The sequence below is a fragment of the Xiphophorus couchianus genome, chromosome 16 (assembly GCF_001444195.1).
Source record: "Xiphophorus couchianus chromosome 16, X_couchianus-1.0, whole genome shotgun sequence".
NCBI lineage: Eukaryota > Metazoa > Chordata > Actinopteri > Cyprinodontiformes > Poeciliidae > Xiphophorus > Xiphophorus couchianus.
This window is the reverse complement of record NC_040243.1, coordinates 8,481,113-8,489,551: the sequence shown is the minus strand read 5'-3', so window position 1 is coordinate 8,489,551 and position 8,439 is coordinate 8,481,113.

Here is an 8,439-nt window from a genome sequence, read left to right as displayed (position 1 = left end):
AACGACTCAGGAGAGGGCCTCTGGTCCACAGACAGAGTGTTCCATGCAGATCAGCCCAAGTTCCACTGTATCACTTTAGTAAAAGAGAGAGTCCTTAAAACAATGTCAAAGAGGACATTATTGCTGGAACGAGGACACACTGCACAATGTGCAAGAGAAAGTCATTAGCTTGGGACACTCAATTGATAGATCATTAGAGAAAAGTGACTCTTAGACCAGTCTCAAATGAAAGTCATTTGAGAAGTTGCTTTTTCTGTGATGATGCTTCCCACTGAACATTTTCACCTCTGCCCTAATTGTACCCTATTATCTGACTGTGCTCCGACATGTTTAAAGAAAAAAGCACAAAGCACAGCAGGCCAAGTGTTGCATCAGTCTAACATCAACACCCTGAAGATAACACACTGCCGCGATGGGAGGACGGCAAAGAAGAGAGTGCAATCAGAAAGCATGAGCAAACAATTTGAGAAAATGGGAAGAAAACACTAAGTCCTCTTTAAACATTAAAAAGAAAGATACTACCACTCTCTTCCAAGTTTACTTTGACATAAGCTGCTCTTATTTAGGGAAAACTAGTTTATGGTATTTTAAAAGACTAAATATTAATTAAATATCTTTATTTAATTATTTTAATCCTATGGACTCCATTTTCTATCAAAAAACATTAAGGTAGTAAATGTTTAGGGAGAAAAATATGGAGTAGAAAATCTAAGAATTAGCTTTTGCTTCTGGGGCCTGAATATTGTTTTGTCATGTTCATAAAAAAAGGAAGTCATATTTTTGTCCATAATAGAAAGAAAAAATGTATGTTGCCTTCTTTGATTCAAAATCCTAAGGCTTTTAAAGAATGTTTCTTGGCATTGCTTAGTAATATTGTAATATTATGAACATTCATGTTCGTTACACTATTCTTTTTTCAAACTAAATGGGAAACTGATCATTATGCTTTTATAACACATTATCAGAGTTTTTTTTAATTCATATAACTTATTGGGATATCTGACACGACACTTGAAAAAGGATCATTTGTCTATTTTAATGAAGCAAAGCCACTGTGACCTATGCAGAAACATCTGTTGTAAATCAATAGTTGTTTATGCTGTTTTCCTTATTTCTTCTGTCTACCCGTAATTTTTACAACAAAAGCCCCTCGAAAACTGATCAAACTGCATCGCAGTAACACGCTGGTTCAAAAGGTCGGTTGAAAATTGGACAATGCCCTCAGGATTTCTCTTAAGGGCCTCCTGAATTTAATACATATCCATCACTTTTTATCATCTAATTAGTCTACAGTGTGGCAGCCAGTGCAACACTGGAAGAAGGCAGAATTATTGATTAGGTAAAGGACAGTATCTATCATTTCACCTCAGCATTGACCCTCCAGCCACTTAAAAACAAGGAAGACAATATCATTGCAACAGCACGGGATGTGAATCATGAATGTTACACACAACGTTTTGTTTGTACTCACAAATAGACTTGTTCCTGATTCTATAACCACTTGGCTAACATGGGAAATACATTTCTAAGTTCTTGGCAGCTGGCCCTGCATTGATCTTTCATCTTTCATACATTGAAAGCAGTTTTGTGTCTATGGGATGTTGTTCATGAAGTTACACAATAAAAAAATAACAGCTTACCAACTAAATATTTAGTTTATGAAACTAAATGAGAAATTTTCTCCGGATGTCACACTTAATCACTCGTTGCATTTATTTTCAAGGAAGGGTTTTTTGTAACTGAACATAAAACCTATTATATTATTTGAATTATTCAGGATAGACCAGACTCCAGAAATAGTCATTACAAACATATATTATGATTACATATATTGTAAATACGAACACATAATCTTTTCTTGTAGCCCATAATGTGACCACAGTGTGACATACCTTGTATTAAGAGAAGCCTGTCAATAGACATCATTCAAAACATCAAAATGCATCAGGCCAAGCTCCAGCATGCAACAGCAGACTAAGTCATGTATTTGCACATTATATTTATGTGTTTACATCTTGGCTCTGTTTATGTGTTAACCCTGAGGCTTCCTGTCTCTAGATGGATAGAATTCATGACTTTGCTTGCTCCATTTTTTCCGTATCGTGCATGAATATAAACATTAACCAGATTCTTGCTTGTATGATTTGTATACCAGTGAACAAAAAAAAAAAGATTTCACCAGAGATTTTTGTCAATAAAACATGGACAAGGAGTTTCAAAACTGGCAAAATGCCCAAGGCATTTTATTTTCGTTGGCTTAAATGAAATTCCTATTCTCAGCTGTGTAGCAGTCCTTGCTCTTTGCTGCTATGCTTAATAATACTAAAAATGATAATTTCAAAAATTTTTCAGGGTGTTTCTCAACACATAAAATTAAATAAAGTATTCTTTCATCCATTCATTCTGCAGAAAGAATGGGAATATGCGTTTAGGTGATACTCAGAAGCATTTTCCACGGGAATTCTGTTTTCATGCTTAAATATAGACAGCTAAAGTTAACACAATCGGAAACAGTGCAATATACTTTATATTTCTGCTGTGTATTTCAGTTTGTTTTTCACTTTATACATTTCTTCGCAAGACTAAAACATGCACTTTTATTTGTGACTACAAAGCCTATGAACAATTCAGAGGGCGCAATGAAAAGAGAGAAAATAAATAACACGGTGTTATTGATTCGTCATTTCTTAGTCTGAGGATTGTTGTGTTTTGCAGCTCATAAACCTGTGTTCCTTTATTGTTGTTTTCTATGTTCAATTGCATTACTGGACAAAGTCCCTTAGCAATTAATTTTTCACAGATATAGAGATGGTCTACGCCAACTCAATTTGATTGTTCTAGACATTTTTTTTTTTTTGTACCCCAGCTGATTGCTTTTTAGCTTTAGTTAATGATTTAAATAATTGATTGAGGTATCAGTATGTCTGTACCTGCTAACGGATGCACACAGTGCCTGTTTGTCTCAATTCCATCAGAGTTCAGAATCAGGTCATTTCATAGCAGAAGACCCAAATCTCACAGGTGCTGCAGCAGCTCCTGAGCAGTAACTATATTGAGAGGGTGCCTCGGGGCTGATGTATTTTACACTGACAGCATAGGAACATCATGTTTGTTGAATTCTACAAATTTGGACAGAAATTGAATTACTCTTAGGGGTTTATGATTTCTCCACACTCTGTATTATACATTCTGAAGCAGAGTCACATCATGAAAGAAATCTGTTCTCACATTAATACGTCATTAGCATATCAATGAGAGTGTGGCTGTTGTTTAAGATGCTAATTACCTTCAGGATAACCAAGTTTAATTCCCACAACAGAACTGCTGACCAAATGATGTGCGCAGCTGAAAGACTCCATACATTTGTTTTCAGTTCATTTATTTTTGTCAAATTAAACAGTGGGTTCATTAAAATATGAGGAGCATGGGTTTCATATATTGAACAATAACAACCTACTGCTGAAGATTATTGCCTTTTTATATTTCCAACAAACCAGGTAAATAAATCTGTTTAACAAACTAGATAATATCATCAGGCAAATTTAATCAGAATTCAAGTTTGAGGTACAGTGCCACATGAGGTTCAAAGTTAAAACCTGATCTTTTACTTTTAACTTACTGCACTGGAGTGACTAACGTGTCGTATTATATTCAGTGATGTTGTTCTCACTCTAAACTATTGCAATGCTTCACTCACCTCATTATGTTGGAAGCTTAAAAATATTATCTCAAACTTCTTTAAGCACCAGAACATTTCAAATAAAAATTATTTACACTTTACCAGAAAACAAAAAATCTGTTGTTACTGACTCTTTCATTAGGTTGCTGAAATCAATATAGCAATGGTTTATCAAAGACCGACTTCCATGACTATGATATTCCCCTAAACTAAAATCTATAGAAACCCTGGTGGATACATTGAGGAGAAGAGAGCATGAGAGATGCCTGGCTCCTGGATGTTCTGAAAGAAATATCTCTCTCTGCTCCAAATTTGTAAAATGTTTAACTACTCTTCTGCTTTGAATTATGAGGGACACCAATAATTTCACCATGATTTCATTTTCAATCACTGGATTTTTCCCACCACTCTATTAAGTGTACTCAAATTAAAGGCTGGATTCTACTGCAATAAACAATAAAATTATTTAAGGGTCTTGATACAACTTCACTGAGGGTGCCAATAAATTTAACCAGCACTGTTTATCTATATTTGATGTAGCACTGGTCAAAAACGTATTTAAATAACATTAAATAATTTAATCCTACGAAGACCTGTTGCCTGAAGCTAAATTTGACATTTTCCTTTAAACTCGACTTGCTGAATCTTATGCAACAGATCTGTCTGGCCCCACCTCATCCTCATTGAACACAATTTTTCTTGAGTGACTGCTTATTTGTTAACGCAAATAGACACTATCTCATCACAAAGCGTCCATGGGGACGCACAATGTCTGAGCGATTTATGAATGGCTGAGATAACAGGCGCAACAAATGGAAGATCAAACAGCTCAATATATTGTCTCTCGTGCTTAGATAGTAATTTATCATCAGTGGGGAGGAGGAGAAGCCATCTTAATAAAGATAATTCCTACTGTTAAACGGAGACATTCTGCTTTAGCTGTTTTATATCATGGCTGTCTGAGCATGCTCACAAAACTGTGTCTGGGTGGCTCTTAGACAGGTAGTCAGAAAACGGCAGGACCTTACAAACGTGGCAGTTGGTGTTAGAGAGCTCTCTGCTACACCAAGTGGCAATTTGCGAATACAACAATTTCAACAAACTCATTGAGCTCTCCTACGCTCTCTTGACAGCAAAACATCCAGGAACCATTGTGCTCTAAACACTTGCCCGTGCTCTCCTCCCACTCACCCAATCACCTGCTTTGCTACGGAAAGCTCTTGTTTGTCACGCACGAGATGTTTCAAACTGAGAAACGGAGTTGGAACAGAGAGTCAGAACAGACTTTTTCAGATTTTATATTTTTTTGTTAGAATGTTGCTTTGTTTTCATTCAGCAAAAGATTAAAGTTACTCTTCACGGAAACATTGGTGATCACATATAAACAACTGTTTTTAACACATTGAATTTTGCTTGACATATTATTTATATTTGATGAAGTTTAATTTGCATTATGTAAGCCCATATTTCATTTCATTTCAGGCATCAGCATTATTTCATAACTACTTGATATTGCTTCCAAAAAGGATCTTCGCTGTTCTTAGTAAAAATACTAGTTTTAGATTTTAAACATGACCTCCTCTAACCTGAGCACAAGAATGAGGCACAGAAAGGTTTGCAGTAATACTGTTTTCTTCAGCTCTGTATGAAAACCTGAAAAGCAACAGGCTTTCTCATTCAGTGGGAACACACTTGTTGAATGTCAATGTGTAATGGCAGTACTTTGTCAAAGATATCAAGGATTTTTGCACCATTCCTCAAATGCATCCCCAGTAAGTAACAGGCATTTAGAACTGACAAATGTAATCAAGCAGCAAGTTCATATAAATATTTCCTCTTTCCCAACACAGAAACCCTAGCAGCTTTTTTGTCCAGACAACCAGGCCCTGCAAATTATTTGTGACTGATTACTTATTGTGACGATGACTCTCCTGGTGTGTGATGAATTAGATTCACTAATACAGGGAGGCATGTGGGTGACATGCAATTTTAGATCATCATATTGTGGGAACAGAGTGTACAAGTTGAGGTCCACTGAATATTCCAGGCAGTAATTACAGTCAGTGCCCATAAATGTGTAATATGTTTAGAGTATGATGTGCCAAAGCAGAGGCATGGTACAGAATACATGACTGCTTTCTTTGATATTTACAGAGGAAAACTTAACATTCCTCTTGACCTCTCATTCTGGTATCAGAATATTACAACACACTCTTTTTTGTGTTATACATCAACAATCTTAACATAGTGTAATCTAAACTAAACACTAATTTCTGTTTTATGCTTATGATACTGTACTGCTCCCCGTTAATCACCTTAGCTCCAGAATTATTTTAAAACACTTTAAGATAGTTTGTTATTTTTGAACTACAGTATTTTGGAAGACTAGTTGGAGCATGCCAAACTCCAACTCTACCCAATTTAAACCTAACATTTGTCACTATAGATAGTTCCCACAAGACCAAACCAGAAGTAAGTCATCCCAGAAATGCACCATCTTGATAGGAAACAGTATTATATAGAAGTAGCATTTTTTTTCAGGCTTTTTCTAATCTTCAGGAGAACCAGTTCAGTGTCTAGCAAAAGTAGAACTTATAAAACAGTCAACAAGTCATTTGTGTTTTCTGACAGCAATGAGGAGAATGATGATGTGACTGGCTGCATCAATAAGAATTGTCTGCATGTTGCATTTTAAGTGGATAAAGTTGATCCGTGTCCTGAGGGGATCTTTCTGTTGTGCTGATTGTAAGTGTAAACTCCAGAAACAGCAAAAGAAGCATTAGTAACAACATATAGGCCTGAGTATCAACAAGAATGTACCGTCTACTGCCTCCATCTGTACTACGTGCAACTGTGTCACATAAAAAGCAAATGGAATGTACATTTTAGCAAGTATTGTTTATTAACATAGTGTGATTATAAATATGGTCACATAAGCAGTAATCATATGTGCTGAAGTACATCAGCAGCTCTGAATGTTAGATTTGTTTTTTGTTGAAGTGCAGGTATGCAGCAAGAAGAAATGCATATTTTTACATTTTCACATCAAGATTTTATAGTTACGTTTCATACTTTGTATGAAACTTAACTTTGTTTCATACTTTGTGTTAATGGATTTGTCATACATTCTGCAGGTTTACCTACAAAGTACATCTTTTATAATAATTTGCTCAACACACTATAAACTGCATTTCCATTTATGATAGAATTCCACAAATTGAAATTACAAAAATTTTAATTTGTGGAAATAAATTTGCTAAATGAAAACATGGCAATTTCGAAAAATAAAATAATCAAATTTTTTGTTAAAAAGTTGTTGTGTTAGGATGAGGTGGTTTTTGTGGCTGTATCAAAATAGATGTATCTCACCAAACTGCAATGGAAACACTTTTTTTTTCATCACAGGAGTGCGGTAATCAACAGCCGGATGTGGCCACTGGCACAAAGCACAAAGAAGATGGCAGGAAGTAGTAGGAGGATGATGGCTTGTTTTTGTTTTTTTGGACAATGTGCGGCTGGATCCACCAGAGCTCTTACAAAAATCGCACAGTTGTGTGTCATTTGAACATATTGAATCCATAGCTCTTCGGGAAAACCACAATTTCCCCAAATGCTGCATATGTAGAGTGCTAGCGCCATGGCTGAAATATGAACATGTCTCATGTAGCTGTTTACGTCTGTTGCTGCCATGATTTTTGATTACTTATCATGTGAACATATGTATTAATTTGTGATTTTAATGTAATTTGTTATTGAACGGAAACGCCACGATTTTTTTTTTTTACAATAGCAGAATGTGGACAAATATTTGTGCAATGGAGATGCATCTAGCACCACAATTTTGATTGCAGCTAATAAAGTGATCGGAGTATATCCATGCCACATAATGGACTTCTGTTTGTTCCCTCTGAATAGCCAGCTACACTCATCGGCGCTCAATGCGTAGTTGTAAAGTTTTCTCACCTTCATGTGATGTAACTTCTCTTTCCTGTTTTATTACCCATATTCATGTGACGTACTTGAGTCCAATAATATCCAACTATTGTGATCCTCTCTTGTGTGATCAGTGAAGTGGAAAGCTGCTTCTGCCCTATCAAGATGGCGTCAGAGCACCTAGATGTTGGATGTGCGTCTTCTGGTGGGAACTGTCTGTTAATGCCTAAATCCAAATGAATGGTTTGGAGATCCAAGTACTGACTGATTGAAAACACTGATGCATTTTTACTGATGATCTTCTCTCCTTAAAGTCTGACATAAAGCAAATGGTTAAAAAAAAATATATTTTTTGTTCTATCTTTTGATGCTGAAAAGCCTCATAGGTACATTATGTTTTTGTATTTGTATTTTCAGAGATATAATTTAAATCACAGTTTATATTTACAGTCAAATATCTTGAAATGGTCTACCATAAACTTCAAAGCTCTGACTCGCCTTTTGATTTTGTATTAGTGCACTAGATGTTCTGAAAATAGATGAAAAATATTCTTCGCATTCTATCGTTATATGTAAAGTCTTTATTTCCACAAAAATGCAGCAAGTTAAATCTTTCACTCCAACACTCTGTTCCTATTGACTGGGCCAGGTATTCATAGACTACTGAGATACGGAAAAAATATATATAAATATACATTGCTCCTCAATCATGGAGATAGCTTTGAAATCATTTGCATTTGAACAAATTTCTTTCACTGTGTGCAAAAGGATCTAATTTCTGTATGACAAGATTTTGATGATTATTTTATTTGACAAGACTTTTGAAC